This window comes from Amia ocellicauda, chromosome 2 (assembly GCF_036373705.1).
Source record: "Amia ocellicauda isolate fAmiCal2 chromosome 2, fAmiCal2.hap1, whole genome shotgun sequence".
NCBI lineage: Eukaryota > Metazoa > Chordata > Actinopteri > Amiiformes > Amiidae > Amia > Amia ocellicauda.
Window position 1 is genome coordinate 51684921 of NC_089851.1, and position 24552 is coordinate 51709472.

At 50.6% G+C, this 24552-nt stretch overlaps 2 non-coding genes across 2 annotated transcripts; both read right to left on the reverse strand.

The window, feature by feature from the left end:
* Positions 1-15335: 15335 nt before the first annotated feature.
* Positions 15336-15407, reverse strand: trnap-agg (transfer RNA proline (anticodon AGG)). Its single transcript has one exon. It is a non-coding gene; the product is annotated as a tRNA-Pro (tRNA).
* Positions 15408-21181: 5774 nt separating this feature from the next.
* On the reverse strand, positions 21182-21253 carry trnap-ugg (transfer RNA proline (anticodon UGG)). Its single transcript has one exon. It is a non-coding gene; the product is annotated as a tRNA-Pro (tRNA).
* Positions 21254-24552: the final 3299 nt, after the last annotated feature.

Sequence of the window (24552 nt, forward strand, 5' to 3'; positions counted from 1 at the left end):
AGGTCTCCATAACAAGCCGGCAAACCACATTTCGTCCTCCTCCTCCTCAACAACACACTACATGTCCTCCTCCTCCTCAACAACAACAACGAACTTGTAAAATACACATTTTCTTTAAAGAAAACAAAACACACAAATGACAGTCTGATTTCCCATCAGCTACACAGCCAACAGTATCTGAGGTTGAAAGACCTCCCTGGTGCAGAGGAGCCCAGAAGCCAAGCATCGAGAGAGAAAAAACGAATGCTTCAGAGAATGCAAAGCGGGGCCAAGCGGGCTCGTCCGGGAGCTGAAGCCGGGACATCTCGCACCCTAAGCGAGAATCATACCCCTAGACCAACGAGTCAAGTTAACGGAGCGTGTCGCAGTTTCTGCTGGGCAAGCGCGTAACTGCTTTGGGGCAGACCGGGAGACCTACGCTCACTGACTGATAGCATGGACTGTAGCACTGACGTGTCTTTCCAGAATGGTAACGCCATCCCCAGTGAGACAGCACTGAGAGCATGGTTCAGCAGGCCCGCAAACAACTGAAAAGAATGCCTCTCCTTTGGTGCAGCTCAGGAGTACACGTTCAGCAAAGGTCTCCATAACAAGCCGGCAAACCACATTTCGTCCTCCTCCTCCTCAACAACACACTACATGTCCTCCTCCTCCTCAACAACAACAACGAACTTGTAAAATACACATTTTCTTTAAAGAAAACAAAACACACAGATGACAGTCTGATTTCCCATCAGCTTTACAGGCAACAGTATCTGAGGTCGATAGCCCTCCCTTGTGCAGAGGAGCCAAGAAGCCAGCCTTCAAGAGCAAACGAACAAACACTTCGGTGACTGCAAAGTGGGGCCAAGTGGGCTCGTCCTGGAGTTGAACCCAGGGCCTCTCACACCCTCAGCAAGAATCATACCCCTAGACCAACGAGCCAAGTTAACGGAGGGTGTCGCAGTTTCTGCTGGGCAAGCGCGTAACTGCTTTGGGGCAGACCGGGAGACCTACGCTCACTGACTGATAGCATGGACTGTAGCGCTGACGTGTCTTTCCAGAATGGTAACGCCATCCCCAGTGAGACAGCACTGAGAGCATGGTTCAGCAGGCCCGCAAACAACTGAAAAGAATGCCTCTCCTTTGGTGCAGCTCAGGAGTACACGTTCAGCAAAGGTCTCCATAACAAGCCGGCAAACCACATTTCGTCCTCCTCCTCCTCAACAACACACTACATGTCCTCCACCTCCTCCTCAACAACAACAACAACAACAACAACGAACTTGTAAAAAACACATTTTCTTTAAAGAAAACAAAACACACAGATGACAGTCTGATTTCCCATCAGCTATACGGGCAAAAGTATCTGAGGTCGATAGCCCTCCCTTGTGCAGAGGAGCCCAGAAGCCAGCCTTCAAGAGCAAACGAACAAACACTTCGCTGACTGCAAAGTGGGGCCAAGTGGGCTCGTCCTGGAGTTGAACCCAGGGCCTCTCACACCCTCAGCAAGAATCATACCCCTAGACCAACGAGCCAAGTTAACGGAGGGTGTCGCAGTTTCTGCTGGGCAAGCGCGTAACTGCTTTGGGGCAGACCGGGAGACCTACGCTCACTGACTGATAGCATGGACTGTAGCGCTGAAGTGTCTTTCCAGAACGGTAACCGTATCCCCAGTGAGACAGCACTGAGAGCATGGTTCAGCAGGCCCGCAAACAACTGAAAAGAATGCCTCTCCTTTGGTGCAGCTCAGGAGTACACGTTCAGCAAAGGTCTCCAAAACAAGCCGGCAAACCACATTTCGTCCTCCTCCTCCTCAACAACACACTACATGTCCTCCTCCTCCTCAACAACAACAACGAACTTGTAAAATACACATTTTCTTTAAAGAAAACAAAACACACAGATGACAGTCTGATTTCCCATCAGCTACACAGCCAACAGTATCTGAGGTTGAAAGACCTCCCTGGTGCAGAGGAGCCCAGAAGCCAAGCATCGAGAGAGAACAAACGAATGCTTCAGAGAATGCAAAGCAGGGCCAAGCAGGCTCATCCGGGAGTTGAACCCGGGACCTCTCACACCCTCAGCAAGAATCATACCCCTAGACCAACGAGCCAAGTTAACGGAGGGTGTCGCAGTTTCTGCTGGGCAAGCGCGTAACTACTTTGGGGCAGACCGGGAGACCTACGCTCACTGACTGATAGCATGGACTGTAGCGCTGACGTGTCTTTCCAGAATGGTAACGCCATCCCCAGTGAGACAGCACTGAGAGCATGGTTCAGCAGGCCCGCAAACAACTGAAAAGAATGCCTCTCCTTTGGTGCAGCTCAGGAGTACACGTTCAGCAAAGGTCTCCATAACAAGCCGGCAAACCACATTTCGTCCTCCTCCTCCTCAACAACACACTACATGTCCTCCTCCTCCTCAACAACAACAACGAACTTGTAAAATACACATTTTCTTTAAAGAAAACAAAACACACAGATGACAGTCTGATTTCCCATCAGCTACACAGCCAACAGTATCTGAGGTTGAAAGACCTCCCTGGTGCAGAGGAGCCCAGAAGCCAAGCATCGAGAGAGAACAAACGAATGCTTCAGAGAATGCAAAGCAGGGCCAAGCGGGCTCGTCCGGGAGTTGAACCCGGGACCTCTCACACCCTCAGCAAAAATCATACCCCTAGACCAACGAGCCAAGTTAACGGAGGGTGTCGCAGTTTCTGCTGGGCAAGCGCGTAACTGCTTTGGGGCAGACCGGGAGACCTACGCTCACTGACTGATAGCATGGACTGTAGCGCTGACGTGTCTTTCCAGAATGGTAACGCCATCCCCAGTGAGACAGCACTGAGAGCATGGTTCAGCAGGCCCGCAAACAACTGAAAAGAATGCCTCTCCTTTGGTGCAGCTCAGGAGTACACGTTCAGCAAAGGTCTCCATAACAAGCCGGCAAACCACATTTCGTCCTCCTCCTCCTCAACAACACACTACATGTCCTCCTCCTCCTCAACAACAACAACGAACTTGTAAAATACACATTTTCTTTAAAGAAAACAAAACACACAGATGACAGTCTGATTTCCCATCAGCTACACAACCAACAGTATCTGAGGTTGAAAGACCTCCCTGGTGCAGAGGAGCCCAGAAGCCAAGCATCGAGAGAGAACAAACGAATGCTTCAGAGAATGCAAAGCAGGGCCAAGCGGGCTCGTCCGGGAGTTGAACCCGGGACCTCTCACACCCTCAGCAAAAATCATACCCCTAGACCAACGAGCCAAGTTAACGGAGGGTGTCGCAGTTTCTGCTGGGCAAGCGCGTAACTGCTTTGGGGCAGACCGGGAGACCTACGCTCACTGACTGATAGCATGGACTGTAGCGCTGACGTGTCTTTCCAGAATGGTAACGCCATCCCCAGTGAGACAGCACTGAGAGCATGGTTCAGCAGGCCCGCAAACACCTGAAAAGAATGCCTCTCCTTTGGTGCAGCTCAGGAGTACACGTTCAGCAAAGGTCTCCATAACAAGCCGGCAAACCACATTTCGTCCTCCTCCTCCTCAACAACACACTACATGTCCTCCTCCTCCTCAACAACAACAACGAACTTGTAAAATACACATTTTCTTTAAAGAAAACAAAACACACAGATGACAGTCTGATTTCCCATCAGCTACACAGCCAACAGTATCTGAGGTTGAAAGACCTCCCTGGTGCAGAGGAGCCCAGAAGCCAAGCATCGAGAGAGAACAAACGAATGCTTCAGAGAATGCAAAGCAGGGCCAAGCGGGCTCGTCCGGGAGTTGAACCCGGGACCTCTCACACCCTCAGCAAAAATCATACCCCTAGACCAACGAGCCAAGTTAACGGAGGGTGTCGCAGTTTCTGCTGGGCAAGCGCGTAACTGCTTTGGGGCAGACCGGGAGACCTACGCTCACTGACTGATAGCATGGACTGTAGCGCTGACGTGTCTTTCCAGAATGGTAACGCCATCCCCAGTGAGACAGCACTGAGAGCATGGTTCAGCAGGGCCGCAAACAACTGAAAAGAATGCCTCTCCTTTGGTGCAGCTCAGGAGTACACGTTCAGCAAAGGTCTCCATAACAAGCCGGCAAACCACATTTCGTCCTCCTCCTCCTCAACAACACACTACATGTCCTCCTCCTCCTCAACAACAACAACGAACTTGTAAAATACACATTTTCTTTAAAGAAAACAAAACACACAGATGACAGTCTGATTTCCCATCAGCTACACAGCCAACAGTATCTGAGGTTGAAAGACCTCCCTGGTGCAGAGGAGCCCAGAAGCCAAGCATCGAGAGAGAACAAACGAATGCTTCAGAGAATGCAAAGCGGGGCCAAGCGGGCTCGTCCAGGAGCTGAAGCCGGGACCTCTCGCACCCTAAGCGAGAATCATACCCCTAGACCAACGAGCCAAGTTAACGGAGCGTGTCGCAGTTTCTGCTGGGCAAGCGCGTAACTGCTTTGGGGCAGACCGGGAGACCTACGCTCACTGACTGATAGCATGGACTGTAGCACTGACGTGTCTTTCCAGAATGGTAACGCCATCCCCAGTGAGACAGCACTGAGAGCATGGTTCAGCAGGCCCGCAAACAACTGAAAAGAATGCCTCTCCTTTGGTGCAGCTCAGGAGTACACGTTCAGCAAAGGTCTCCATAACAAGCCGGCAAACCACATTTCGTCCTCCTCCTCCTCAACAACACACTACATGTCCTCCTCCTCCTCAACAACAACAACGAACTTGTAAAATACACATTTTCTTTAAAGAAAACAAAACACACAGATGACAGTCTGATTTCCCATCAGCTACACAGCCAACAGTATCTGAGGTTGAAAGACCTCCCTGGTGCAGAGGAGCCCACAAGCCAAGCATCGAGAGAGAACAAACGAATGCATCAGAGAATGCAAAGCGGGGCCAAGCGGGCTCGTCTAGGAGTTGAACTCAGGGCCTCTCACACCCTCAGCAAGAATCATACCCCTAGACCAACGAGCCAAGGTAACGGAGGGTGTCGCAGTTTCTGCTGGGCAAGCGCGTAACTGCTTTGGGGCAGACCGGGAGACCTACGCTCACTGACTGATAGCATGGACTGTAGCGCTGAAGTGTCTTTCCAGAACGGTAACCGTATCCCCAGTGAGACAGCACTGAGAGCATGGTTCAGCAGGCCCGCAAACAACTGAAAAGAATGCCTCTCCTTTGGTGCAGCTCAGGAGTACACGTTCAGCAAAGGTCTCCATAACAAGCCGGCAAACCACATTTCGTCCTCCTCCTCCTCAACAACACACTACATGTCCTCCTCCTCCTCCTCAACAACAACAACAACAACAACGAACTTGTAAAAAACACATTTTCTTTAAAGAAAACAAAACACACAGATGACAGTCTGATTTCCCATCAGCTTTACAGGCAACAGTATCTGAGGTCGATAGCCCTCCCTTGTGCAGAGGAGCCAAGAAGCCAGCCTTCAAGAGCAAACGAACAAACACTTCGGTGACTGCAAAGTGGGGCCAAGTGGGCTCGTCCTGGAGTTGAACCCAGGGTCTCTCACACCCTCAGCAAGAATCATACCCCTAGACCAACGAGCCAAGTTAACGGAGGGTGTCGCAGTTTCTGCTGGGCAAGCGCGTAACTGCTTTGGGGCAGACCGGGAGACCTACGCTCACTGACTGATAGCATGGACTGTAGCGCTGACGTGTCTTTCCAGAATGGTAACGCCATCCCCAGTGAGACAGCACTGAGAGCATGGTTCAGCAGGCCCGCAAACAACTGAAAAGAATGCCTCTCCTTTGGTGCAGCTCAGGAGTACACGTTCAGCAAAGGTCTCCATAACAAGCCGGCAAACCACATTTCGTCCTCCTCCTCCTCAACAACACACTACATGTCCTCCACCTCCTCCTCAACAACAACAACAACAACAACAACGAACTTGTAAAAAACACATTTTCTTTAAAGAAAACAAAACACACAGATGACAGTCTGATTTCCCATCAGCTATACGGGCAAAAGTATCTGAGGTCGATAGCCCTCCCTTGTGCAGAGGAGCCCAGAAGCCAGCCTTCAAGAGCAAACGAACAAACACTTCGGTGACTGCAAAGTGGGGCCAAGTGGGCTCGTCCTGGAGTTGAACCCAGGGCCTCTCACACCCTCAGCAAGAATCATACCCCTAGACCAACGAGCCAAGTTAACGGAGGGTGTCGCAGTTTCTGCTGGGCAAGCGCGTAACTGCTTTGGGGCAGACCGGGAGACCTACGCTCACTGACTGATAGCATGGACTGTAGCGCTGAAGTGTCTTTCCAGAACGGTAACCGTATCCCCAGTGAGACAGCACTGAGAGCATGGTTCAGCAGGCCCGCAAACAACTGAAAAGAATGCCTCTCCTTTGGTGCAGCTCAGGAGTACACGTTCAGCAAAGGTCTCCATAACAAGCCGGCAAACCACATTTCGTCCTCCTCCTCCTCAACAACACACTACATGTCCTCCTCCTCCTCAACAACAACAACGAACTTGTAAAATACACATTTTCTTTAAAGAAAACAAAACACACAGATGACAGTCTGATTTCCCATCAGCTACACAGCCAACAGTATCTGAGGTTGAAAGACCTCCCTGGTGCAGAGGAGCCCAGAAGCCAAGCATCAAGAGAGAACAAACGAATGCTTCAGAGAATGCAAAGCGGGGCCAAGCGGGCTCGTCCGGGAGCTGAAGCCGGGACATCTCGCACCCTAAGCGAGAATCATACCCCTAGACCAACGAGTCAAGTTAACGGAGCGTGTCGCAGTTTCTGCTGGGCAAGCGCGTAACTGCTTTGGGGCAGACCGGGAGACCTACGCTCACTGACTGATAGCATGGACTGTAGCACTGACGTGTCTTTCCAGAATGGTAACGCCATCCCCAGTGAGACAGCACTGAGAGCATGGTTCAGCAGGCCCGCAAACAACTGAAAAGAATGCCTCTCCTTTGGTGCAGCTCAGGAGTACACGTTCAGCAAAGGTCTCCATAACAAGCCGGCAAACCACATTTCGTCCTCCTCCTCCTCAACAACACACTACATGTCCTCCTCCTCCTCAACAACAACAACGAACTTGTAAAATACACATTTTCTTTAAAGAAAACAAAACACACAGATGACAGTCTGATTTCCCATCAGCTTTACAGGCAACAGTATCTGAGGTCGATAGCCCTCCCTTGTGCAGAGGAGCCAAGAAGCCAGCCTTCAAGAGCAAACGAACAAACACTTCGGTGACTGCAAAGTGGGGCCAAGTGGGCTCGTCCTGGAGTTGAACCCAGGGCCTCTCACACCCTCAGCAAGAATCATACCCCTAGACCAACGAGCCAAGTTAACGGAGGGTGTCGCAGTTTCTGCTGGGCAAGCGCGTAACTGCTTTGGGGCAGACCGGGAGACCTACGCTCACTGACTGATAGCATGGACTGTAGCGCTGACGTGTCTTTCCAGAATGGTAACGCCATCCCCAGTGAGACAGCACTGAGAGCATGGTTCAGCAGGCCCGCAAACAACTGAAAAGAATGCCTCTCCTTTGGTGCAGCTCAGGAGTACACGTTCAGCAAAGGTCTCCATAACAAGCCGGCAAACCACATTTCTTCCTCCTCCTCCTCAACAACACACTACATGTCCTCCACCTCCTCCTCAACAACAACAACAACAACAACAACGAACTTGTAAAAAACACATTTTCTTTAAAGAAAACAAAACACACAGATGACAGTCTGATTTCCCATCAGCTATACGGGCAAAAGTATCTGAGGTCGATAGCCCTCCCTTGTGCAGAGGAGCCCAGAAGCCAGCCTTCAAGAGCAAACGAACAAACACTTCGGTGACTGCAAAGTGGGGCCAAGTGGGCTCGTCCTGGAGTTGAACCCAGGGCCTCTCACACCCTCAGCAAGAATCATACCCCTAGACCAACGAGCCAAGTTAACGGAGGGTGTCGCAGTTTCTGCTGGGCAAGCGCGTAACTGCTTTGGGGCAGACCGGGAGACCTACGCTCACTGACTGATAGCATGGACTGTAGCGCTGACGTGTCTTTCCAGAATGGTAACGCCATCCCCAGTGAGACAGCACTGAGAGCATGGTTCAGCAGGCCCGCAAACAACTGAAAAGAATGCCTCTCCTTTGGTGCAGCTCAGGAGTACACGTTCAGCAAAGGTCTCCATAACAAGCCGGCAAACCACATTTCGTCCTCCTCCTCCTCAACAACACACTACATGTCCTCCTCCTCCTCAACAACAACAACGAACTTGTAAAATACACATTTTCTTTAAAGAAAACAAAACACACAGATGACAGTCTGATTTCCCATCAGCTACACAGCCAACAGTATCTGAGGTTGAAAGACCTCCCTGGTGCAGAGGAGCCCAGAAGCCAAGCATCGAGAGAGAACAAACGAATGCTTCAGAGAATGCAAAGCAGGGCCAAGCGGGCTCGTCCGGGAGTTGAACCCGGGACCTCTCACACCCTCAGCAAAAATCATACCCCTAGACCAACGAGCCAAGTTAACGGAGGGTGTCGCAGTTTCTGCTGGGCAAGCGCGTAACTGCTTTGGGGCAGACCGGGAGACCTACGCTCACTGACTGATAGCATGGACTGTAGCGCTGACGTGTCTTTCCAGAATGGTAACGCCATCCCCAGTGAGACAGCACTGAGAGCATGGTTCAGCAGGCCCGCAAACAACTGAAAAGAATGCCTCTCCTTTGGTGCAGCTCAGGAGTACACGTTCAGCAAAGGTCTCCATAACAAGCCGGCAAACCACATTTCGTCCTCCTCCTCCTCAACAACACACTACATGTCCTCCTCCTCCTCAACAACAACAACGAACTTGTAAAATACACATTTTCTTTAAAGAAAACAAAACACACAGATGACAGTCTGATTTCCCATCAGCTACACAACCAACAGTATCTGAGGTTGAAAGACCTCCCTGGTGCAGAGGAGCCCAGAAGCCAAGCATCGAGAGAGAACAAACGAATGCTTCAGAGAATGCAAAGCAGGGCCAAGCAGGCTCGTCCGGGAGTTGAACCCGGGACCTCTCACACCCTCAGCAAGAATCATACCCCTAGACCAACGAGCCAAGTTAACGGAGGGTGTCGCAGTTTCTGCTGGGCAAGCGCGTAACTGCTTTGGGGCAGACCGGGAGACCTACGCTCACTGACTGATAGCATGGACTGTAGCGCTGACGTGTCTTTCCAGAATGGTAACGCCATCCCCAGTGAGACAGCACTGAGAGCATGGTTCAGCAGGCCCGCAAACAACTGAAAAGAATGCCTCTCCTTTGGTGCAGCTCAGGAGTACACGTTCAGCAAAGGTCTCCATAACAAGCCGGCAAACCACATTTCGTCCTCCTCCTCCTCAACAACACACTACATGTCCTCCTCCTCCTCAACAACAACAACGAACTTGTAAAATACACATTTTCTTTAAAGAAAACAAAACACACAGATGACAGTCTGATTTCCCATCAGCTACACAGCCAACAGTATCTGAGGTTGAAAGACCTCCCTGGTGCAGAGGAGCCCAGAAGCCAAGCATCGAGAGAGAACAAACGAATGCTTCAGAGAATGCAAAGCAGGGCCAAGCGGGCTCGTCCGGGAGTTGAACCCGGGACCTCTCACACCCTCAGCAAAAATCATACCCCTAGACCAACGAGCCAAGTTAACGGAGGGTGTCGCAGTTTCTGCTGGGCAAGCGCGTAACTGCTTTGGGGCAGACCGGGAGACCTACGCTCACTGACTGATAGCATGGACTGTAGCGCTGACGTGTCTTTCCAGAATGGTAACGCCATCCCCAGTGAGACAGCACTGAGAGCATGGTTCAGCAGGCCCGCAAACAACTGAAAAGAATGCCTCTCCTTTGGTGCAGCTCAGGAGTACACGTTCAGCAAAGGTCTCCATAACAAGCCGGCAAACCACATTTCGTCCTCCTCCTCCTCAACAACACACTACATGTCCTCCTCCTCCTCAACAACAACAACGAACTTGTAAAATACACATTTTCTTTAAAGAAAACAAAACACACAGATGACAGTCTGATTTCCCATCAGCTACACAGCCAACAGTATCTGAGGTTGAAAGACCTCCCTGGTGCAGAGGAGCCCAGAAGCCAAGCATCGAGAGAGAACAAACGAATGCTTCAGAGAATGCAAAGCAGGGCCAAGCGGGCTCGTCCGGGAGTTGAACCCGGGACCTCTCACACCCTCAGCAAAAATCATACCCCTAGACCAACGAGCCAAGTTAACGGAGGGTGTCGCAGTTTCTGCTGGGCAAGCGCGTAACTGCTTTGGGGCAGACCGGGAGACCTACGCTCACTGACTGATAGCATGGACTGTAGCGCTGACGTGTCTTTCCAGAATGGTAACGCCATCCCCAGTGAGACAGCACTGAGAGCATGGTTCAGCAGGCCCGCAAACAACTGAAAAGAATGCCTCTCCTTTGGTGCAGCTCAGGAGTACACGTTCAGCAAAGGTCTCCATAACAAGCCGGCAAACCACATTTCGTCCTCCTCCTCCTCAACAACACACTACATGTCCTCCTCCTCCTCCTCAACAACAACAACAACAACAACGAACTTGTAAAAAACACATTTTCTTTAAAGAAAACAAAACACACAGATGACAGTCTGATTTCCCATCAGCTTTACAGGCAACAGTATCTGAGGTTGAAAGACCTCCCTGGTGCAGAGGAGCCCAGAAGCCAGCCTTCAAGAGCAAACGAACAAACACTTCGGTGACTGCAAAGTGGGGCCAAGTGGGCTCGTCCTGGAGTTGAACCCAAGGCCTCTCACACCCTCAGCAAGAATCATACCCCTAGACCAACGAGCCAAGTTAACGGAGGGTGTCGCAGTTTCTGCTGGGCAAGCGCGTAACTGCTTTGGGGCAGACCGGGAGACCTACGCTCACTGACTGATAGCATGGAGTGTAGCGCTGAAGTGTCTTTCCAGAACGGTAACCGTATCCCCAGTGAGACAGCACTGAGAGCATGGTTCAGCAGGCCCGCAAACAACTGAAAAGAATGCCTCTCCTTTGGTGCAGCTCAGGAGTACACGTTCAGCAAAGGTCTCCATAACAAGCCGGCAAACCACATTTCGTCCTCCTCCTCCTCAACAACACACTACATGTCCTCCTCCTCCTCAACAACAACAACGAACTTGTAAAATACACATTTTCTTTAAAGAAAACAAAACACACAGATGACAGTCTGATTTCCCATCAGCTACACAGCCAACAGTATCTGAGGTTGAAAGACCTCCCTGGTGCAGAGGAGCCCAGAAGCCAAGCATCGAGAGAGAACAAACGAATGCTTCAGAGAATGCAAAGCAGGGCCAAGCGGGCTTGTCCGGGAGTTGAACCCGGGACCTCTCGCACCCTAAGCGAGAATCATACCCCTAGACCAACGAGCCAAGTTAACGGAGGGTGTCGCAGTTTCTGCTGGGCAAGCGCGTAACTGCTTTGGGGCAGACCGGGAGACCTACGCACACTGACTGATAGCATGGACTGTAGCGCTGAAGTGTCTTTCCAGAACGGTAACCGTATCCCCAGTGAGACAGCACTGAGAGCATGGTTCAGCAGGCCCGCAAACAACTGAAAAGAATGCCTCTCCTTTGGTGCAGTGTAGGAGTACACGTTCAGCAAAGGTCTCCATAACAAGCCGGCAAACCACATTTCGTCCTCCTCCTCCTCAACAACAACAACGAACTTGTAAAATACACATTTTCTTTAAAGAAAACAAAACAAACAGATGACAGTCTGATTTCCCATCAGCTACACAGCCAACAGTATCTGAGGTTGAAAGACCTCCCTGGTGCAGAGGAGCCCAGAAGCCAAGCATCGAGAGAGAACAAACGAATGCTTCAGAGAATGCAAAGCAGGGCCAAGCGGGCTCGTCCGGGAGTTGAACCCGGGACCTCTCACACCCTCAGCAAAAATCATACCCCTAGACCAACGAGCCAAGTTAACGGAGGGTGTCGCAGTTTCTGCTGGGCAAGCGCGTAACTGCTTTGGGGCAGACCGGGAGACCTACGCTCACTGACTGATAGCATGGACTGTAGCGCTGACGTGTCTTTCCAGAATGGTAACGCCATCCCCAGTGAGACAGCACTGAGAGCATGGTTCAGCAGGCCCGCAAACAACTGAAAAGAATGCCTCTCCTTTGGTGCAGCTCAGGAGTACACGTTCAGCAAAGGTCTCCATAACAAGCCGGCAAACCACATTTCGTCCTCCTCCTCCTCAACAACACACTACATGTCCTCCTCCTCCTCAACAACAACAACGAACTTGTAAAATACACATTTTCTTTAAAGAAAACAAAACACACAGATGACAGTCTGATTTCCCATCAGCTACACAGCCAACAGTATCTGAGGTTGAAAGACCTCCCTGGTGCAGAGGAGCCCAGAAGCCAAGCATCGAGAGAGAACAAACGAATGCTTCAGAGAATGCAAAGCAGGGCCAAGCGGGCTCGTCCGGGAGTTGAACCCGGGACCTCTCACACCCTCAGCAAAAATCATACCCCTAGACCAACGAGCCAAGTTAACGGAGGGTGTCGCAGTTTCTGCTGGGCAAGCGCGTAACTGCTTTGGGGCAGACCGGGAGACCTACGCTCACTGACTGATAGCATGGACTGTAGCGCTGACGTGTCTTTCCAGAATGGTAACGCCATCCCCAGTGAGACAGCACTGAGAGCATGGTTCAGCAGGCCCGCAAACAACTGAAAAGAATGCCTCTCCTTTGGTGCAGCTCAGGAGTACACGTTCAGCAAAGGTCTCCATAACAAGCCGGCAAACCACATTTCGTCCTCCTCCTCCTCAACAACACACTACATGTCCTCCTCCTCCTCCTCAACAACAACAACAACAACAACGAACTTGTAAAAAACACATTTTCTTTAAAGAAAACAAAACACACAGATGACAGTCTGATTTCCCATCAGCTTTACAGGCAACAGTATCTGAGGTCGATAGCCCTCCCTTGTGCAGAGGAGCCCAGAAGCCAGCCTTCAAGAGCAAACGAACAAACACTTCGGTGACTGCAAAGTGGGGCCAAGTGGGCTCGTCCTGGAGTTGAACCCAAGGCCTCTCACACCCTCAGCAAGAATCATACCCCTAGACCAACGAGCCAAGTTAACGGAGGGTGTCGCAGTTTCTGCTGGGCAAGCGCGTAACTGCTTTGGGGCAGACCGGGAGACCTACGCTCACTGACTGATAGCATGGAGTGTAGCGCTGAAGTGTCTTTCCAGAACGGTAACCGTATCCCCAGTGAGACAGCACTGAGAGCATGGTTCAGCAGGCCCGCAAACAACTGAAAAGAATGCCTCTCCTTTGGTGCAGCTCAGGAGTACACGTTCAGCAAAGGTCTCCATAACAAGCCGGCAAACCACATTTCGTCCTCCTCCTCCTCAACAACACACTACATGTCCTCCTCCTCCTCAACAACAACAACGAACTTGTAAAATACACATTTTCTTTAAAGAAAACAAAACACACAGATGACAGTCTGATTTCCCATCAGCTACACAGCCAACAGTATCTGAGGTTGAAAGACCTCCCTGGTGCAGAGGAGCCCAGAAGCCAAGCATCGAGAGAGAACAAACGAATGCTTCAGAGAATGCAAAGCAGGGCCAAGCGGGCTTGTCCGGGAGTTGAACCCGGGACCTCTCGCACCCTAAGCGAGAATCATACCCCTAGACCAACGAGCCAAGTTAACGGAGGGTGTCGCAGTTTCTGCTGGGCAAGCGCGTAACTGCTTTGGGGCAGACCGGGAGACCTACGCTCACTGACTGATAGCATGGACTGTAGCGCTGACGTGTCTTTCCAGAATGGTAACGCCATCCCCAGTGAGACAGCACTGAGAGCATGGTTCAGCAGGCCCGCAAACAACTGAAAAGAATGCCTCTCCTTTGGTGCAGCTCAGGAGTACACGTTCAGCAAAGGTCTCCATAACAAGCCGGCAAACCACATTTCGTCCTCCTCCTCCTCAACAACACACTACATGTCCTCCTCCTCCTCCTCAACAACAACAACAACAACAACGAACTTGTAAAAAACACATTTTCTTTAAAGAAAACAAAACACACAGATGACAGTCTGATTTCCCATCAGCTTTACAGGCAACAGTATCTGAGGTCGATAGCCCTCCCTTGTGCAGAGGAGCCCAGAAGCCAGCCTTCAAGAGCAAACGAACAAACACTTCGGTGACTGCAAAGTGGGGCCAAGTGGGCTCGTCCTGGAGTTGAACCCAAGGCCTCTCACACCCTCAGCAAGAATCATACCCCTAGACCAACGAGCCAAGTTAACGGAGGGTGTCGCAGTTTCTGCTGGGCAAGCGCGTAACTGCTTTGGGGCAGACCGGGAGACCTACGCTCACTGACTGATAGCATGGAGTGTAGCGCTGAAGTGTCTTTCCAGAACGGTAACCGTATCCCCAGTGAGACAGCACTGAGAGCATGGTTCAGCAGGCCCGCAAACAACTGAAAAGAATGCCTCTCCTTTGGTGCAGCTCAGGAGTACACGTTCAGCAAAGGTCTCCATAACAAGCCGGCAAACCACATTTCGTCCTCCTCCTCCTCAACAACACACTACATGTCCTCCTCCTCCTCAACAACAACAACGAACTTGTAAAATACACATTTTCTTTAAAGAAAACAAAACACACAGATGACAGTCTGATTTCCCATCAGCTACACAGCCAACAGTATCTGAGGTTGAAAGACCTCCCTGGTGCAGAGGAGCCCAGAAGCCAAGCATCGAGAGAGAACAAACGAATGCTTCAGAGAATGCAAAGCAGGGCCAAGCGGGCTTGTCCGGGAGTTGAACCCGGGACCTCTCGCACCCTAAGCGAGAATCATACCCCTAGACCAACGAGCCAAGTTAACGGAGGGTGTCGCAGTTTCTGCTGGGCAAGCGCGTAACTGCTTTGGGGCAGACCGGGAGACCTACGCACACTGACTGATAGCATGGACTGTAGCGCTGAAGTGTCTTTCCAGAACGGTAACCGTATCCCCAGTGAGACAGCACTGAGAGCATGGTTCAGCAGGCCCGCAAACAACTGAAAAGAATGCCTCTCCTTTGGTGCAGTGTAGGAGTACACGTTCAGCAAAGGTCTCCATAACAAGCCGGCAAACCACATTTCGTCCTCCTCCTCCTCAACAACAACAACGAACTTGTAAAATACACATTTTCTTTAAAGAAAACAAAACAAACAGATGACAGTCTGATTTCCCATCAGCTACACAGCCAACAGTATCTGAGGTTGAAAGACCTCCCTGGTGCAGAGGAGCCCAGAAGCCAAGCATCGAGAGAGAACAAACGAATGCTTCAGAGAATGCAAAGCGGGGCCAAGCGGGCTCGTCCGGGAGTTGAACCCGGGACCTCTCGCACCCTAAGCGAGAATCATACCCCTAGACCAACGAGCCAAGTTAACGGAGGGTGTCGCAGTTTCTGCTGGGCAAGCGCGTAACTGCTTTGGGGCAGACCGGGAGACCTACGCTCACTGACTGATAGCATGGACTGTAGCGCTGAAGTGTCTTTCCAGAACGGTAACGCCATCCCCAGTGAGACAGCACTGAGAGCATGGTTCAGCAGGCCCGCAAACAACTGAAAAGAATGCCTCTCCTTTGGTGCAGCTCAGGAGTACACGTTCAGCAAAGGTCTCCATAACAAGCCGGCAAACCACATTTCGTCCTCCTCCTCCTCAACAACACACTACATGTCCTCCACCTCCTCCTTAACAACAACAACAACAACAACAACGAACTTGTAAAAAACACATTTTCTTTAAAGAAAACAAAACACACAGATGACAGTCTGATTTCCCATCAGCTATACGGGCAAAAGTATCTGAGGTCGATAGCCCTCCCTTGTGCAGAGGAGCCCAGAAGCCAGCCTTCAAGAGCAAATGAACAAAGACTTCGGTGACTGCAAAGTGGGGCCAAGTGGGCTCGTCCTGGAGTTGAACCCAGGGCCTCTCACACCCTCAGCAAGAATCATACCCCTAGACCAACGAGCCAAGTTAACGGAGGGTGTCGCAGTTTCTGCTGGGCAAGCGCGTAACTGCTTTGGGGCAGACCGGGAGACCTACGCTCACTGACTGATAGCATGGACTGTAGCGCTGAAGTGTCTTTCCAGAACGGTAACCGTATCCCCAGTGAGACAGCACTGAGAGCATGGTTCAGCAGGCCCGCAAACAACTGAAAAGAATGCCTCTCCTTTGGTGCAGCTCAGGAGTACACGTTCAGCAAAGGTCTCCATAACAAGCCGGCAAACCACATTTCGTCCTCCTCCTCCTCAACAACACACTACATGTCCTCCTCCTCCTCAACAACAACAACGAACTTGTAAAATACACATTTTCTTTAAAGAAAACAAAACACACAGATGACAGTCTGATTTCCCATCAGCTACACAGCCAACAGTATCTGAGGTTGAAAGACCTCCCTGGTGCAGAGGAGCCCAGAAGCCAAGCATCGAGAGAGAACAAACGAATGCTTCAGAGAATGCAAAGCAGGGCCAAGCGGGCTCGTCCGGGAGTTGAACCCGGGACCTCTCACACCCTCAGCAAAAATCATACCCCTAGACCAACGAGCCAAGTTAACGGAGGGTGTCGCAGTTTCTGCTGGGCAAGCGCGTAACTGCTTTGGGGCAGACCGGGAGACCTACGCTCACTGACTGATAGCATGGACTGTAGCGCTGACGTGTCTTTCCAGAATGGTAACGCCATCCCCAGTGAGACAGCACTGAGAGCATGGTTCAGCAGGCCCGCAAACAACTGAAAAGAATGCCTCTCCTTTGGTGCAGCTCAGGAGTACACGTTCAGCAAAGGTCTCCATAACAAGCCGGCAAACCACATTTCGTCCTCCTCCTCCTCAACAACACACTACATGTCCTCCACCTCCTCCTCAACAACAACAACAACAACAACAACAACGAACTTGTAAAAAACACATTTTCTTTAAAGAAAACAAAACACACAGATGACAGTCTGATTTCCCATCAGCTATACGGGCAAAAGTATCTGAGGTCGATAGCCCTCCCTTGTGCAGAGGAGCCCAGAAGCCAGCCTTCAAGAGCAAACGAACAAACACTTCGGTGACTGCAAAGTGGGGCCAAGTGGGCTCGTCGTGGAGTTGAACCCAGGGCCTCTCACACCCTCAGCAAGAATCATACCCCTAGACCAACGAGCCAAGTTAACGGAGGGTGTCGCAGTTTCTGCTGGGCAAGCGCGTAACTGCTTTGGGGCAGACCGGGAGACCTACGCTCACTGACTGATAGCATGGACTGTAGCGCTGAAGTGTCTTTCCAGAACGGTAACCGTATCCCCAGTGAGACAGCACTGAGAGCATGGTTCAGCAGGCCCGCAAACAACTGAAAAGAATGCCTCTCCTTTGGTGCAGCTCAGGAGTACACGTTCAGCAAAGGTCTCCATAACAAGCCGGCAAACCACATTTCGTCCTCCTCCTCCTCAACAACACACTACATGTCCTCCTCCTCCTCAACAACAACAACGAACTTGTAAAATACACATTTTCTTTAAAGAAAACAAAACACACAGATGACAGTCTGATTTCCCATCAGCTATACGGGCAAAAGTATCCGAGGTCGATAGCCCTCCCTTGTGCAGAGGAGCCCAGAAGCCAGCCTTCAAGAGCAAATGAACAAAGACTTCGGTGACTGCAAAGTGGGGCCAAGTGGGCTCGTCCTGGAGTTGAACCCAGGGCCTCTCACACCCTCAGCAAGAATCATACCCCTAGACCAACGAGCCAAGTTAACGGAGGGTGTCGCAGTTTCTGCTGGGCAAGCGCGTAACTGCTTTGGGGCAGACCGGGAGACCTACGCTCACTGACTGATAGCATGGACTGTAGCGCTGACGTGTCTTTCCAGAATGGTAACGCCATCCCCAGTGAGACAGCACTGAGAGCATGGTTCAGCAGGCCCGCAAACAACTGAAAAGAATGCCTCTCCTTTGGTGCAGCTCAGGAGTACACGTTCAGCAAAGGTCTCCATAACAAGCCGGCAAACCACATTTCGTCCTCATCCTCCTCAACAACACACTACATGTCCTCCACCTCCTCAACAACAACAACGAACTTGTAAAATACACATTTTCTTTAAAGAAAACAAAACACACAGATGACAGTCTGATTTCCCATCAGCTACACAGCCAACAGTATCTGAGGTTGAAAGACCTCCCTGGTGCAGAGGAGCCCAGAAGCCAAGCATCGAGAGAGAACAAACGAATGCTTCAGAGAATGCAAAGCAGGGCCAAGCGGGCTCGTCCGGGAGTTGAACCCGGGACCTCTCACACCCTCAGCAAAAATCATACCCCTAGACCAACGAGCCAAGTTAACGGAGGGTGTCGCAGTTTCTGCTGGGCAAGCGCGTAACTGCTTTGGGGCAGACCGGGAGACCTACGCTCACTGACTGATAGCATGGACTGTAGCGCTGACGTGTCTTTCCAGAATGGTAACGCCATCCCCAGTGAGACAGCACTGAGAGCATGGTTCAGCAGGCCCGCAAACAACTGAAAAGAATGCCTCTCCTTTGGTGCAGCTCAGGAGTACACGTTCAGCAAAGGTCTCCATAACAAGCCGGCAAACCACATTTCGTCCTCCTCCTCCTCAACAACACACTACATGTCCTCCACCTCCTCCTCAACAACAACAACAACAACAACAACAACGAACTTGTAAAAAACACATTTTCTTTAAAGAAAACAAAACACACAGATGACAGTCTGATTTCCCATCAGCTACACAGCCAACAGTATCTGAGGTTGAAAGACCTCCCTGGTGCAGAGGAGCCCAGAAGCCAAGCATCGAGAGAGAACAAACGAATGCTTCAGAGAATGCAAAGCAGGGCCAAGCAGGCTCGTCCGGGAGTTGAACCCGGGACCTCTCACACCCTCAGCAAGAATCATACCCCTAGACCAACGAGCCAAGTTAACGGAGGGTGTCGCAGTTTCTGCTGGGCAAGCGCGTAACTGCTTTGGGGCAGACCGGGAGACCTACGCTCACTGACTGATAGCATGGACTGTAGCGCTGACGTGTCTTTCCAGAATGGTAACGCCATCCCCAGTGAGACAGCACTGAGAGCATGGTTCAGCAGGCCCGCAAACAACTGAAAAGAATGCCTCTCCTTTGGTGCAGCTCAGGAGTACACGTTCAGCAAAGGTCTCCATAACAAGCCGGCAAACCACATTTCGTCCTCCTCCTCCTCAACAACACACTACATGTCCTCCTCCTCCTCAACAACAACAACGAACTTGTAAAATACACATTTTCTTTAAAGAAAACAAAACACACAGATGACAGTCTGATTTCCCATCAGCTACACAGCCAACAGTATCTGAGGTTGAAAGACCTCCCTGGTGCAGAGGAGCCCAGAAGCCAAGCATCGAGAGAGAACAAACGAATGCTTCAGAGAATGCAAAGCAGGGCCAAGCAGGCTCGTCCGGGAGTTGAACCCGGGACCTCTCACACCCTCAGCAAGAATCATACCCCTAGACCAACGAGCCAAGTTAACGGAGGGTGTCGCAGTTTCTGCTGGGCAAGCGCGTAACTGCTTTGGGGCAGACCGGGAGACCTACGCTCACTGACTGATAGCATGGACTGTAGCGCTGACGTGTCTTTCCAGAATGGTAACGCCATCCCCAGTGAGACAGCACTGAGAGCATGGTTCAGCAGGCCCGCAAACAACTGAAAAGAATGCCTCTCCTTTGGTGCAGCTCAGGAGTACACGTTCAGCAAAGGTCTCCATAACAAGCCGGCAAACCACATTTCGTCCTCCTCCTCCTCAACAACACACTACATGTCCTCCTCCTCCTCAACAACAACAACGAACTTGTAAAATACACATTTTCTTTAAAGAAAACAAAACACACAGATGACAGTCTGATTTCCCATCAGCTACACAGCCAACAGTATCTGAGGTTGAAAGACCTCCCTGGTGCAGAGGAGCCCACAAGCCAAGCATCGAGAGAGAACAAACGAATGCTTCAGAGAATGCAAAGCAGGGCCAAGCGGGCTCGTCCGGGAGTTGAACCCGGGACCTCTCACACCCTCAGCAAAAATCATACCCCTAGACCAACGAGCCAAGTTAACGGAGGGTGTCGCAGTTTCTGCTGGGCAAGCGCGTAACTGCTTTGGGGCAGACCGGGAGACCTACGCTCACTGACTGATAGCATGGACTGTAGCGCTGACGTGTCTTTCCAGAATGGTAACGCCATCCCCAGTGAGACAGCACTGAGAGCATGGTTCAGCAGGCCCGCAAACAACTGAAAAGAATGCCTCTCCTTTGGTGCAGCTCAGGAGTACACGTTCAGCAAAGGTCTCCATAACAAGCCGGCAAACCACATTTCGTCGTCCTCCTCCTCAACAACACACTACATGTCTTCCTCCTCCTCCTCAACAACAACAACAACAACAACGAACTTGTAAAAAACACATTTTCTTTAAAGAAAACAAAACACACAGATGACAGTCTGATTTCCCATCAGCTTTACAGGCAACAGTATCTGAGGTCGATAGCCCTCCCTTGTGCAGAGGAGCCCAGAAGCCAGCCTTCAAGAGCAAACGAACAAACACTTCGGTGACTGCAAAGTGGGGCCAAGTGGGCTCGTCCTGGAGTTGAACCCAGGGCCTCTCACACCCTCAGCAAGAATCATACCCCTAGACCAACGAGCCAAGTTAACGGAGGGTGTCGCAGTTTCTGCTGGGCAAGCGCGTAACTGCTTTGGGGCAGACCGGGAGACCTACGCTCACTGACTGATAGCATGGAGTGTAGCGCTGAAGTGTCTTTCCAGAACGGTAACCGTATCCCCAGTGAGACAGCACTGAGAGCATGGTTCAGCAGGCCCGCAAACAACTGAAAAGAATGCCTCTCCTTTGGTGCAGCTCAGGAGTACACGTTCAGCAAAGGTCTCCATAACAAGCCGGCAAACCACATTTCGTCCTCCTCCTCCTCAACAACACACTACATGTCCTCCACCTCCTCCTCAACAACAACAACGAACTTGTAAAATACACATTTTCTTTAAAGAAAACAAAACACACAGATGACAGTCTGATTTCCCATCAGCTACACAGCCAACAGTATCTGAGGTTGAAAGACCTCCCTGGTGCAGAGGAGCCCAGAAGCCAAGCATCGAGAGAGAACAAACGAATGCTTCAGAGAATGCAAAGCAGGGCCAAGCGGGCTCGTCCGGGAGTTGAACCCGGGACCTCACGCACCCAAAGCGAGAATCATACCCCTAGACCAACGAGCCAAGTTATCTGACAGTGTCACAGTTTCTGCTGGGCAAGCGCGTAACTGCATTGGGGCAGACCAGGAGACCTACGCTCACTGACTGATAGCATGGACTGTAGCGCTGACGTGTCTTTCCAGAATGGTAACGCCATCCCCAGTGAGACAGCACTGAGAGCATGGTTCAGCAGGCCCGCAAACAACTGAAAAGAATGCCTCTCCTTTGGTGCAGCTCAGGAGTACACGTTCAGCAAAGGTCTCCATAACAAGCCGGCAAACCACATTTCGTCCTCCTCCTCCTCAACAACACACTACATGTCCTCCTCCTCCTCAACAACAACAACGAACTTGTAAAATACACATTTTCTTTAAAGAAAACAAAACACACAGATGACAGTCTGATTTCCCATCAGCTACACAGCCAACAGTATCTGAGGTTGAAAGACCTCCCTGGTGCAGAGGAGCCCAGAAGCCAAGCACCGAGAGAGAACAAACAAATGCTTCAGAGAATGCAAAGCGGGGCCAAGCGGGCTCGTCCGGGAGTTGAACGCGGGACCTCTCGCACCCTAAGCAAGAATCATACCCCTAGACCAACGAGCCAAGTTAACGGAGGGTGTCGCAGTTTCTGCTGGGCAAGCGCGTAACTGCTTTGGGGCAGACCGGGAGACCTACGCTCACTGACTGATAGCATGGACTGTAGCGCTGAAGTGTCTTTCCAGAACGGTAACCGTATCCCCAGTGAGACAGCACTGAGAGCATGGTTCAGCAGGCCCACAAACAACTGAAAAGAATGCCTCTCCTTTGGTGCAGCTCAGGAGTACACGTTCAGCAAAGGTCTCCATAACAAGCCGGCAAACCACATTTCGTCCTCCTCCTCCTCAACAACACACTACATGTCCTCCTCCTCCTCAACAACAACAACGAACTTGTAAAATACACATTTTCTTTAAAGAAAACAAAACACACAGATGACAGTCTGATTTCCCATCAGCTACACAGCCAACAGTATCTGAGGTTGAAAGACCTCCCTGGTGCAGAGGAGCCCAGAAGCCAAGCATCGAGAGAGAACAAACGAATGCTTCAGAGAATGCAAAGCGGGGCCAAGCGGGCTCGTCCTGGAGTTGAACCCAGGGCCTCTCACACCCTCAGCAAGAATCATACCCCTAGACCAACGAGCCAAGTTATCTGACAGTGTCACAGTTTCTGCTGGGCAAGCGCGTAACTGCTTTGGGGCAGACCAGGAGACCTACGCTCACTGACTGATAGCATGGACTGTAGCGCTGACGTGTCTTTCCAGAATGGTAACGCCATCCCCAGTGAGACAGCACTGAGAGCATGGTTCAGCAGGCCCGCAAACAACTGAAAAGAATGCCTCTCCTTTGGTGCAGCTCAGGAGTACACGTTCAGCAAAGGTCTCCATAACAAGCCGGCAAACCACATTTCGTCCTCCTCCTCCTCAACAACACACTACATGTCCTCCTCCTCCTCAACAACAACAACGAACTTGTAAAATACACATTTTCTTTAAAGAAAACAAAACACACAGATGACAGTCTGATTTCCCATCAGCTACACAGCCAACAGTATCTGAGGTTGAAAGACCTCCCTGGTGCAGAGGAGCCCAGAAGCCAAGCACCGAGAGAGAACAAACAAATGCTTCAGAGAATGCAAAGCGGGGCCAAGCGGGCTCGTCCGGGAGTTGAACGCGGGACCTCTCGCACCCTAAGCAAGAATCATACCCCTAGACCAACGAGCCAAGTTAACGGAGGGTGTCGCAGTTTCTGCTGGGCAAGCGCGTAACTGCTTTGGGGCAGACCGGGAGACCTACGCTCACTGACTGATAGCATGGACTGTAGCGCTGAAGTGTCTTTCCAGAACGGTAACCGTATCCCCAGTGAGACAGCACTGAGAGCATGGTTCAGCAGGCCCACAAACAACTGAAAAGAATGCCTCTCCTTTGGTGCAGCTCAGGAGTACACGTTCAGCAAAGGTCTCCATAACAAGCCGGCAAACCACATTTCGTCCTCCTCCTCCTCAACAACACACTACATGTCCTCCTCCTCCTCAACAACAACAACGAACTTGTAAAATACACATTTTCTTTAAAGAAAACAAAACACACAGATGACAGTCTGATTTCCCATCAGCTACACAGCCAACAGTATCTGAGGTTGAAAGACCTCCCTGGTGCAGAGGAGCCCAGAAGCCAAGCATCGAGAGAGAACAAACGAATGCTTCAGAGAATGCAAAGCGGGGCCAAGCGGGCTCGTCCTGGAGTTGAACCCAGGGCCTCTCACACCCTCAGCAAGAATCATACCCCTAGACCAACGAGCCAAGCTAATAGGCAATATTGCATGTTCTCCTGGGCAAGCACATAACTGCTTGAGGCAGACCCTCACCTGATCACCACATGTGGTTACACTTTAAGAAGGGGTGAGTTTAAGGTCATCGGTAACATCACAAAGGTTGGCAGCATTTTACATGAATATGTAAAGTTAAAAACACACACTACATGTAAATAAGCCATACTACTTGTTTAGTGTATGTAAGCTCGTTCTGTAATCATACATCATCCATACTAGTATTTAATAATTGAATTAACTATACACAAACTACTTGGTCAATTCACTCTTGTTACCGTGTAATTACAGTGCAAGTAAATTGTAATAATTGTAGCGTTGTATATTGGGCCATATTTTACATGTAACTATATATTTCATATTTGTCCAATTAATGTACATTTGTTTTTTTTGTTTTTTAGCTGGTACCAAAACATTGGTCTCTGGAACTAAAAGGTCGGAAATTGGAAGAACTATTAATGACAAATGAATGACCGCTGATACAAGTAAATAGTGTTTCCTCAAATCTAAAGTGAGACCTTTTTGAATGAATCTGTAATACATGCCCTAAACAGAATGAGAACATGGATCCATCATGCCTTGTTACCACTGTGCAGGCTGGTGGTGGTGGTGTAATGGTGTGGGGGATGTTTTCTTGGCACACTTTATGCCCCTTAGTGCCAATTGGGCATCGTTTAAATGCCACGGCCTACCTGAGCATTGTTTCTGACCATGTCCATCCCTTTATGACCACCATGTACCCATCCTCTGATGGCTACTTCCAGCAGGATAATGCACCATGTCACAAAGGTCGAATCATTTCAAATTGGTTTCTTGAACATGACAATGAGTTCACTGTACTAAACTGGCCCCCACAGTCACCAGATCTCAACCCAATAGAGCATCTTTGGGATGTGGTGGAACGGGAGCTTCGTGCCCTGGATGTGCATCCCACAAATCTCCATCAATTGCAAGATGCTAT